Raw genomic sequence first — 12,424 nt, 5'->3', positions numbered from 1 at the left:
GTATATGAGGATTAATTTATTATAATTTCGAGTTATTTGCATCCTGTACATTAGAATGGGCAAAGCACTAAACATATAGCTTGGAACTTGAGGTTCACTCTTTTAGACATGTGGAAATTGGAAAACCACTTTCTAGTCTGGTAGAATTTCTTTGTAAATGTATTTAAGTTTCAGGGCAAGGTCTTGTGGAAACTCCTAGTTAGTGTTTTTGGCAAAAGAAATGATTTATTTCAACTACAATAAAAAATATATTAAATATAATGGCAACAGCATTCTGTTTTGCATTTAAATGACCAAGTATAAAGTTACACAGATTTTATCCTTCAAAACAGGATTTGGAATCTTCACTTAATAGAATCCCTTGAAACTGCACCATATACATGAGACAGTTATGTTCTCAGTGGTGTGCATACAACTGTTGCAACTGTTCATAATACACTGAAATATAAGGCTCCTAACCTTTTAAAATCTAACATTGTATCTAACATTCACCATAGTGATTTAGGAGCTTTCTGTTGTTTTTCAAGGTTTCATTTTCTTATAAGTAGTTTGTTGAGCAGAAGTCAATAATTTAAAGTTATGTAATAATCAGAGCAATGCCAGAAACTTGAAGCTTGATGAACTGATACCTTCTTTTATTTTGCTAAATATCTGGTTTCTACATCGCTTCGAGATTTAGCAGGGATGTTGAGCTATGCTAGGCACATGGATCTACCAAGAACATTGGCAGATGGCCCAAGAGCCCATGAGCTACAGTTGAAGTAAGAAACAGAATTCAATTCTGTGCTTAACTTTCTTATCTGTAAGATGGGGGAAATACTAGTTCCATAAGTTAGTTGTAAAGACTAAATAAGCTATACTTGTAAAGCACAGATCTTGGCACATGGTAAGCATTCAGCACATTGTTAGTTATAAGTACTGTGGATGAGAAGCTGCATATGTACTATCTGAGTAAGAGCACAACTTCTGAAGTCAGTCTACATGAATTTGACTCTTGGTTGTATTGCTTACTGGTTGTGTAAAGTAATTATTTAAACTTTCTGTGCATTAGTTTCCTCATTGTCAGAGAGGAATGGTAACCACTTCTTAAGATCACTGTTAATATCAAAGGAATTCACTACTGTTAAGTTTTTAGAACAGTGCCTTGCACATAGTGACCATGCAATTTTAGCTATTATTGGCATAATTTAGTGAGCATTTTAATCCATAGTTACTCATTTAGGTTTCCACCTCCTCTGATATAATGCAAATTGGGGGGGGGGGGGTAGGCATCATATTTTACGAATTCCCCGTACTCAGTATTGTGCTTAGCATGCAGTGGTTAGCAAACATATTTAATGAATGAATTAATGAATATATTCTATCAATCCATCCAGATTCTCATAAGCTAGATTCTAAAGCAGCCTAAAATAAGTTCAGATCCACAAACTTTCTAGTTTAGGAGTTCTGAATGTGGACTACACATTAGAATTATTTAGGAAAGTTTTAAAACCACTGATTTTATTAGTATCATGTGGGGATCCAGGGAATTTGTTTTTTTAAAGACCTTCACAGATGATTATAATGTGCAGCCAATATTCAGAACAACTGCCTGATCTATTTAAACCATTTGTGTTCATTTTAAATTAATATGGCATAAATTATATCATAAGTAAGAGTAATAAGAATGTAGATACCATATTTTAAGCAAAGTATAATTTGATCACAGAAAAATAAGTTCTGTGAAATTAATGGCCTGTTAGCTCCCACTGAGTATGGGAATCTTTTAAAATAGGCTCCCACAGGGTTGCCTGGGTGGCTCAGTCAGTTGAGCGTCCGACTTCGGCTCAGGTCATGATCTCACAGTTTGTGGGTTCAGGCCCCCGCATCAGGCTCTGTGCTGACTGCTTGCTCAGAGCCTGGAGCCTGCTTTAGATTCTGTCTCCTTCTGTCTCTGCCCCTCCCCCACTCACACTTTCACTCTGTTTCTCAAAAATAAATAAAATGTAAAAAAAAAAAAAAATTAAATAGGCTCCCACATTTCACAGTTCTAAATACTTTAAAGGTATACTTTATATCAGAAACACACATATCATCTCCAAATATTCTTCATACCAATTGTAGGAAGTAGATGGTAAAGCCAGAGAGGTGCAGTAACTTCCCCTAATCACACAAGTTTAAAATAGCAACTTGAAAAAGTAAAATAACATGCTGAAATCCAACACTTGTGCTATTTCCAGTATCTTATGCTGCCTTTTATCCGTGCAAACACTCCTACTCTTTGACATATAAATAGTGTAAATTTTGAATATTAACATACTTGATTCATGTATTCCAGAACAAAATGTTTTTATTATAAAATCTCAAATAGGTATCACTCAATTTCTAAGAAAATAGAAGAAAGCAAAATAAAAGCATATTAGTGATTCATTTTATGAAAATATCTTCGGGAATAACTGTGTTCAAAATATTACAAGATCACTGATTCAATGTTCTGTGTAAAAAAAAAAGAAAGAAAAATAATTTTATTGTCCAGTAACTTTTGTTTGTTTGCATTTTATTTTCAACTTTTTAAAATTATATATATGTGTTTATGGGTGTGTGTGTATGGATGTGTTTTAATGTATCTATAGACTTTTGAGCAAATATTAATTGAGTGGCTATTACATGTCAACATTTGCACTGAGTACAAAGGTTACAAAGTACAACAACCTCCAGGTCTGAAAGTCTAGTTGCATTTATATTATACATGAATATAAATTGTATTCTGATTGTCTTAATTGAAATTTTTCTAAACAGTTTCCTGTATTTGTAATTATACTGACTGATGATTATTTTTCACTACCTTCTATTCATATTTATATATAATTACATAAGGAAAGCCTCGAGAAAGGGTCAAAACTTTAGAAAAACTACGAGTTTCACTCTTAACTAGCTAGAATATTCACTTAGAATATTTAAGTGATCAATTTTTCAATTATTGGTCTCATTTAGATTTTAATGTTGCATCATTTTTCCTACTTCTAAGTACTATTATAAGCCAAGGGGTTTTGTCCTACCTTTTTTTTTTTTTTTTTCAAATTTCTCACCATACATCTTCACTCAAAAAGTAAAAATATGAAGAAGAGGAAAAAGGAAAATGAAGAGAAGGAAAAAGAAAAATGAATGAATGAAGAAAGGAAGACAAAAAGATAAAGAGCTAGGGAGAGATGAAAAAGGGAGGGAGGGAAGGAAGGGAAGAAGAGAAAGAAAAGAAGACTGTACAAAGTAGAATTTTACAAAAATTGTCAAATTCCAAGACTGCATAATTTAAAACAAATCATGTAACTTATAAAGAAGTTATCCTGAAATGAAGGTTAAACTCTGTGTCAGCATTCCAAATGTAAGACTCAGAGTCTCGACCCAAGACCTCTCTTCTTGATCTCTTGATGTTCTATGGTCTCATGTCTGGTTTCCATGGTGACCACTTCCATAAGTCTTTTGAATAATAAGAAAAATTTATCTTCTCTCATCATTTATTTTCAGAATCTTTGAATTAAAATCTTTCCTCTATTCCTGGCATCCCAAGGAAGACTCTCTTTAACTTAAATGCCTTTAACTTAGATAACAAATTATCATCTCAAGAAAGAAGTGCAAGAAAGAGAAATAAATATGTATTGGGCACTACAAATTGAAGTTTTAGATAGATGATAGGCAATAGATGAGCAGAATAGCCTTATATTTATTTATCTGATGAAATGCATATAAACATAGATTTCCTTCTTCCATGGAAACAAAGGATCTGTAACACCAATAAAGAGCTAGTGAGGGAATAGAACTATTGGGGGCATAAGCTGTGCTTCAGAATTAAGTTAGTAACCCAAAACTGATTTTCAAATTCAAAACATTCTAAATATGACTTATCTTGCACCAAATAATATGCAAGATACAAGTAAGAAAGTTCCCTAGAAAACTTGGCATTTTCTACTATAAACATATTCTATCTAAATGTAAGTTCTGAATTTTGTGAGATCCATAATTGTTACTTCAAAATTTTAATCCAATTCTTTTTTATTTGATTGTATGGATTTTGTTATGAATCATCAATTTCCAATTAGAAACAGGTATATAATACATTGAATAAATATATGGGTATATCTGTGGTTTTTATAGTTATACATATATGGTTTTTATTTTTATATATAAATGTAGGCATAAAGGTAGAATATCCAGACTATAGTCTGGTATATTTGGTAATAGGATTGACATAATGGTGATTTTTAAAATTCTCATTGCTAGTGATTAAATTGTGTCCTTTATCATTTATTTTTTAAAGTTTATTTATTTATTTTGAGATAGAGAAAATGCATGAAAGTGGGAGCGGGGCAGAGAGAGAGAAGGAGAGAGAGAATCCCAATCAGGCTCCACACTGTCAGCACAGAGAACAACATGGGGATCAACCTCATGACCTACGGCTGTGAGATCATGACCTGAGCCAAAACCAAGAGTCAGACGCTTAACTGACTGAACCACTCAGGCACCCTTAAATTGTTTCCTTTAGGTAAATAATATTTAAGGACAGAAAATACAGGAATCCAAGATAAATTTAAATTTCAGATTAATGAATTATTTTTCTTTCTATTTTTTTTTTAATTTTTTTTTCAATGTTTTTTATTTATTTTTGGGACAGAGAGAGACAGCATGAACGGGGGAGGGGCAGAGAGAGAGGGAGACACAGAATCGGAAACAGGCTCCAGGCTCTGAGCCATCAGCCCAGAGCCTGACGCGGGGCTCGAACTCACGGACCACAAGATCGTGACCTGGCTGAAGTCAGACGCTCAACCGACTGCGCCACCCAGGCGCCCCAATGAATTATTTTTCTAACATAAGTGTGTGCTAAATATTTTATAGGATATACTTACACTAAAAAAACTTTTTTGTTTCCCTAAAATTAAAATGTACCTGGGTGTCCTGTATTTTTATTTGTTAATATGGCATCCCAGTTTTTAAGCCATATACTCAAACTGCCCTACGTTCTGGGACTCTCACCATCAAGTAGGGTACATGGGGGAGAAAACAACGGTCTGAGAGAGCACTGTACAGGCTGCTACATAAAGGCAGTTGACAAGCACTTTGAAAGCACCCAGGAGACAGAAATTTAAGAAACTTAAGATCTTGTGATCAAATGTTAGAAAGTTATACGCTGTTACATATGCTAAAAGTCTACCTGTAACTGGGAAGCAAGAACAGCAGCACAATGGAAATAGCCCTTTTTCCTCTTTAAGATGCCTTGTGGGCCTACAGGTCATGATATCAAAGAGCATCCATCCTGCAGTAATTACTAACAGTAGATATCAAAGAGGCTTCATCAAAAAGTAACACCCAGACTAATACAACGTAGCCATTGATGATATTTCTTAAATGCATGAAAGCATCAGTTATGAAGCCGCTGGCAGTGTCTATGAAAATTTGAAAATAATTTTGATGAAAGTTACTCTAATAATATCTGAGTGCCTGAGAACAGGAACTGAGCCTTACTCATGTCAGTATTTCTAACACAGCATAGTGCCTGGCAATCAAAAAATATTTTTAGAATAAATGAATTAATACCTCCTCACTCCCCTAGTGATTCTGCTTATCCTCTCTGCTTTATCTAATACTTGGCCTACTTCCTTCCTTATATTACTGGTATTCTTTCAGCTGAGAGGCTAACTCACAAAGACTATAGGAAATGATCGTGTTATAAAGCTTGCCTCATAGAGTAAGTATAAGAAGAATTTCTGTCTATGATGACCAAAGAAGGGTAACAAAGTCATGTTGGGTTTGGGTGGGCATTACCATCTGGAGGAAGCAGTCTGATATGTTTATAAGGGCACTAAAGTGTCTGATGATCCTTGATCTATGATAGATGGAGACATTCTAGTCCCAGGCGATCCACTGGGGCTCTGCAGAGAAGCAAACATCCTGTATTCCTCTAATGAAAATGGTCCAACCAGGGTTATGCAACTTTCACTATGAGATAGGTTACTGGGGTTCATGGTAAGATTCAACCCTAGTGAGAAATGTCAGTGTGGATACTATATGGATAATATGACATAAAGGTAGAGGGAAAGAATGTCATCCAGGGAATGAGATCCATTGGATACTGTGACAGGTCATTCCAGGATGAATTAAGACCTAAAGAGGGTCCCCAGAGAATAAAATGATTAATGTGTACACCCATAAAAAACTAAAAATCAATAATGATCTGTTAAAACAAAGAAGTCCTACAGAGCTCTTATATATCCTGATGGCAGCTGCCTCAATATTTATTTTCCAATATAAATATTTTCCAATATAAAACATAAAACCGTTTTAAGGAAGGGTGGATGTTTTCCATGCCCCTGCAACGTTCATGATTAGTTTTCCATCTAAGTAGCCTTAAGCCTGGGTCTAAGATGGCAAATTATTTTTATCTAGTCAGTCCCTTCCTACTGGTCAAGTGAGGCTCGTAAGATAATACCTCCATTGGTTAGCTGTGATTCTGAGACAGGGAACTCCTATCATTGGGTCACCAGAGCAGCCACACTGGACATACTGTTTGCTGACTCTGGATGCTTTCAGCTACTATGCCTTTATTGCATTTTGAAACTGTATGTATTATTCATTTGGAATACTTTAAAATTCATATGATATACTATTTAAAAGTTAATGGAGTAATGTAACTGAGTATCCCTCCTATTATTCATGTGCTTTCCAATATAATCTGAAATGCATATATATTATTTTTATCTTTACACAAATGGAGTATAGCATATTAAGTGCACTGTTTGGCACCATTTTTTTCCTTATCAGTGCAAGTAGTGCTCTTTGATTTATTTTTCATTGCTGCATAGGATTTCTTGTATAGACATACTATAATTTTTAACCAGTGTCTATAAATAGTTTCCAGAATTTTGGTATTGCCAATAAGATCATAAAAAATTCTCTTACTGAACATAACATTTCACACAACTGTGAATATGCATATCCAAAGAATATCTTCAGTTGTAATATTGACAGTTATTCCTAAAACTCCCTCCATATATGTTGTTTTAGTTAATACTTCAGCAGGATATATGTATTTTTAAATGCTCTTAATTTTATCCCCTTCTTTTCCTAATCAGTGCATCCTCATCCCCCAAGATAAACTTGTTTCCCTACACATTCACTAACATCGTATATTCATCACATGCATAATGTATTTTTTAATTTTTTTTTTAACGTTTATTTATTTTTGAGACAGAGAAAGACAGAGCATGAATGGGGGAGGGTCAGAGAGAGAGGGAGACACAGAATCTGAAACAGGCTCCAGGCTCTGAGCAGTCAGCACAGAGCCCGACGGGGGGCTTGAACTCAGGACCGCGAGATCATGACCTGAGCCAAAGTCAGACGCTTAACCGACTGAGCCACCCAGGTGCCCCCATAGTGTATTTTTTAAATGTTTGTTTGTTTTTGAGAGATACAGGTGGCACTGTCAGCCCAGAGCCCAACACAGTGCTGGAACTCACGAAATGCAAGATCATGACCTGAGCCTAAATCAAGAGTCAGACACTTAACTGACTCAGCCACCCAAGTGCCTCACGTGTATGATATTGACAAATACGATAAAAGAAAAGTGACTTTTCAGTATGATTTTAATGTGCATTTTTCTTATGATGAATAAGTTAAAATATCATTTTATATATTTAACAGTCAGTTGTAGTTCTTTTTCTATCAGCCATCCCAAGCCTTTGCTTCTTTTTCTCTTGAGTTTATTATGCTTTCTTTACTGATGCATAAAACTTTCTATGACAGGAAAAGTAGATCTTTGTGATATGAGTTGCAATTATTTTTCCAGTTTTTCATTTATCTGTTGACTTTTGGGCTTTTTTGTGTGTGTTGATTAAATAATATTTAAAAAAAATTTTCGGGGCGCCTGGGTGGCGCAGTTGGTTAAGCGTCCGACTTCAGCCAGGTCACGATCTCGCGGTCCGGGAGTTCGAGCCCCGCGTCAGGCTCTGGGCTGATGGCTCAGAGCCTGGAGCCTGTTTCGGATTCTGTGTCTCCCTCTCTCTCTGCCCCTCCCCCGTTCATGCTCTGTCTCTCTCTGTCCCAAAAATAAATAAATGTTGAAAAAAAAAATTAAAAAAATTTTAAGGAACCAAAATTATCAAACTTTTCTCCTTTATTTTTTTTCAGTTCTTTTATGGCTTCTAATCTGTTTCTATGTTTATTTTCAGTTTTTAAAATACCAGATTTTATTTTGTTCTAAATTTTTATTTTGTGCTAAATTGTGAGGTATACATACAATTGTGTTTATTCCAGAAAGTTATCCAGTTGTAGTTACCATAAAATTAAATACCCATCTTTTCACCATAGACTTGAAAGGCCACCTTTTTCAAATACTAAATAGTCAAGTATATTTGGATTTATTTTTATATCAATAGTTTCAACTAATGTCAACTTTGTCCCCAGAGGAACATATGGCAACGTCTGGAGATGTTTTGATTGTCATAACTTGGAAGTGGTACTGGTACATGTTGGTTAGAGGCCACATTTGTGGTAAACGTACTACATTGCACCTGATAACAACCATGCATCCTAAGAGGTCGTGAGTGCAGAGGTTGAGAAACCCTGTTCTTGATTTATATTCTAGTCCATTGATCAGTCTTTCCATTAACCTCTATCACACAGTATTAACTATAATGGTTTTTCGATATAATATCCGATAAAGTTAATTCCTTTTTGGTGTATATCTTTTCTTGGAATTTTACTGGTTATTCCCAATTGTTTATTTTACACACACAAAAAAATCTGTTTCTCTTACTTCCTCCTGAAAACAAATAAATCTCGAGGTACTTTTATTGGCATTGTGTTAAGTTTTAAGCAATTTAGGCAGAATTGTTGTCTTTATCTTTTGCTTCCCTTAAAAACCTTCCTTTGTGTCCCTCAATTGTCCTCTAAGTGTTTTTTTTTTAATTGAAATCTTCTCTCTTTGTTTGTAAGTTTACTTTCCTTTCATTTTTATTTGAAATGGGAGTCTTAATTTCATTATATTTTTTGGTGTCCTCTGTCTTAAACTAATAGGCTTTTATAAATTAATTTTCAGCTTAAAAAATTATCTTATTTTTTGTAAATATTTTTATTTGACTTTAAACAGTTCTGCAAAATTGATTTGTTTTACGGTAAACAATTTTGTGATCCTCAGAGAATGATAATGATGATTTTCTACCCTTTCTAATTTGTATGCTTCTTTTTTTTCTTCCTTTCTCTGACTACACTGCCTCATAACTCACAAATGATGCTACATTATAGTGGTAATAAATGGTAGCCTTGTTTTATTTCTTATTTTAATGAGAAAATGTTTTCCAGCAAATGATGCATGCCTATCGATTGCTATTCTATAGAAAATAGATGTTGGATTCTGACAATCTTTGTAACATTTTTGGAAATTGTCACTCTTGCTAAAATTAGGTAGCACTACCCAATAATAAAACATTCTTTTATTTCTAGAATAAGCTCCATTTGGTATTAGGTTGTTATGCTTCCACTATTTTGCTAAATTCTATATATTAATCTTTTATTCAGAATCTTTGCACCAATGCTATATTGTATTTGACCAGAGAAAAATACTGTTTTCATTGTACCATGCAGGAATGTTACAGCATTTGTGTCATACGTTACTAATAGCATAAATTCTTTCTCATGAGATTTGAATTCTAAGCTTTCCTATCCAATAATGCTGTTGTTCTGAAAAAAGCCCAAGAATCCACAGATAAATTAATTCGTGTTAGGGGCGCCTGTGTGGCTCAGCCAGTTAACGGACTTGACATCCTATCAGGTTGTGATCTGGGTCAGGTTCACACTGATCATTGAGGGATTTTCTCCCTCCCTTTCTGCCCCTCCCCTGCTCACATTCTCTCCCTCTCTCTTTCTTTCTCTCTTTCAAAAATAAATAAATAGATATTAAAAAAATAGTTTGTGTTAACTAACCCTAACTCCTGCAACAGATATATCCTTAAACCTCATTACTGGTTGCTCATGTTAGTCAGGAGGGACAATGGAGCAGCTGGGGTTGAGATGCAAAAAATAGTGTCTTTTCAGCTACATATTAATTTAGGACCCAGGTAATTTCTATCTTGTGGCACTGTTATTTTCAATACGTAATTTCCAAATGTCTATGGAGTGGGAAAGGAGAAAGTAAGGGTTTTATAGCCAGACCTAAATATGATGTGCATAAATTCCACCCACATTCTGTTGGCCAGAATTAAGTCAAGTGTCCCAACTTAATTATGAGGGAAATTGGAAAACATAATCTTCATTTACACCCAGAAGGAAAATGAAATGAGTTGTTGAACACATTGGTAGTGGCAAAAAAAACAACAACAAAAAACAAAAAAACAAAACCTGAACATCTAGTCCACAAGAAAAATGAGGGATCTAAGAGTCAATTAACAACAACAACAACAAACAAACAACAAGAGTCATATATCTTAACTTCTTTCCAATGTCTATAATATCCTATAATATATATATATACTATAATATTCCTATAATATCATTTTTAAATGGTATCTTGACACAATTTTGAGGCCCCCAGTTTGTAGTAAAGTACTACCAAGGGACAGGTTTCACTTGAGTAGCCAATGAAGTTCATTCCCCCAACTAGTGGTCTAGAGAGTGAGAACCCAATAGTTGAGGTTTATTTTTGAGGTGACTTAAGACAGAGAAAGAAAAAAGGGACAGGATGTGATTCTCGCCTAGGGTTCTACTTGAACCTATTCTGTAGCAGTTTTGTTATGAGGTATCTATATGGTTTCAGGTGTGAAATAATATCACCACGAACTGCTGTTAAATGTACTTACCAAATTGTAGTATTAACTGGATCTAAAGGTCTCTGGTGGGAAAGTACTACCAAATAATTTATAATTTGATTTGTGTTCTACTCATAACCTAGATTATCAGGTATTATGGATTCCTTACTCTACTAGATAATCCATACCTTGGTTTATCTAGCACATTTTTGCCAAATATTAGGTACTTTTGTATTTATGGGAATGCCACGCCAAGTTCCTGGGGAAAGAACAAAGCAGGGGACCTCTAGATTAGTATGTGGTTGAACATCAAGGATCTGACTTGAGTTTGAATTCTAGTTTCTAGATTTAAATAGCTCTTGCAAGCTTTATCTGAATACTTAAAATCTATAAATATGTTTCAAATCTTTAAAATACCAAAAATGATACCTTTCTTCTAGCCATGTCAGAATTTAAAGAGCTAAGATATATGAAATACTTCACATAAAGTCTTCTAAACAGGAGTTGCTGAATAGTTGAAGGAATTGGGTGAAATTCACCCAGATTATACATCTCTACATTCTAATGTCAATTTAGGCAAATAAAGGAAAGATTTGTCTATCAATTAGTATCAATGTCTTACCTACAGGGATGTGCTAGGCCTAAATATGCGATCTCAGACACCACTGCGGACCATTTTCCTGATACATTTAACACTTGAGTCCTTGCCTAAGTTTTGACACAGAAATAATTGTTTTTTGTTTAACAAAGTAAAAAATAATAATGTTACCCGTGATTGGGCATACAATAAGTGCCAAGCATCTTGCTTTCATCTACACAACAATGCCATGGGTAGGTGTTCATTAGAAAATTATTTTCCTTCCTCCCTGTCTCTTTCCTTCTTTCCTTCCTATCTTTTTTCCTTCCTTCCATCCTTCCTTCTGTACCTACACCCCACCACCCTTTTTGTATTTTCCATGTAGAGTTCCCACAGAAAAGAACATCTGGCCCTCCTTGTGCACAAGTTAGAACTTGGTCAGAATTTAGTTACCTAATTTAACAATCTATGCATACTAAAGCACATGGTTCATAAACTGTTACTTTATAAATGAGCAAATTGGGGCGCCTGGGTGGCGCAGTCGGTTAAGCGTCCGACTTCAGCCAGGTCACGATCTCGCGGTCCGTGAGTTCGAGCCCCGCGTCGGGCTCTGGGCTGATGGCTCGGAGCCTGGAGCCTGTTTCCGATTCTGTGTCTCCCTCTCTCTCTGCCCCTCCCCCATTCATGCTCTCTCTCTGTCCCAAAAATAAATAAATGTTGAAAAAAAAAAAATTAAAAAAAAAAAATGAGCAAATTAAAATAGTAAATAGTAAATTTTACCATTTAACACACCTTCAAAGGAAAACTTCATATGTTCCATAAAATTGTTGCTTAGGAAACAAATAATTTCATCTTATTCTGTGCATACAACTGTTGGTGTATAAATGTTCTGAATCAGTCCCCACACAACATGAAAGCTGATATTCATGAAGCCAGCAAGACAGTAAAGGAACTTTTACCTTGTGGTAGATTAGGAAATCCAGAGAGGAAATGAAGTCTACATTTTGACTAAGAAGTCTTTGGGAGATCAACTAGACAACAACATCCCTTCAAGTTCCTAGGAGAAGGTACGAAG

Source organism: Leopardus geoffroyi, chromosome D1, assembly GCF_018350155.1.
Source record: "Leopardus geoffroyi isolate Oge1 chromosome D1, O.geoffroyi_Oge1_pat1.0, whole genome shotgun sequence".
In the NCBI taxonomy this organism is placed as follows: Eukaryota; Metazoa; Chordata; class Mammalia; order Carnivora; family Felidae; genus Leopardus; species Leopardus geoffroyi.
This window is presented reverse-complemented; position numbering follows the sequence as displayed.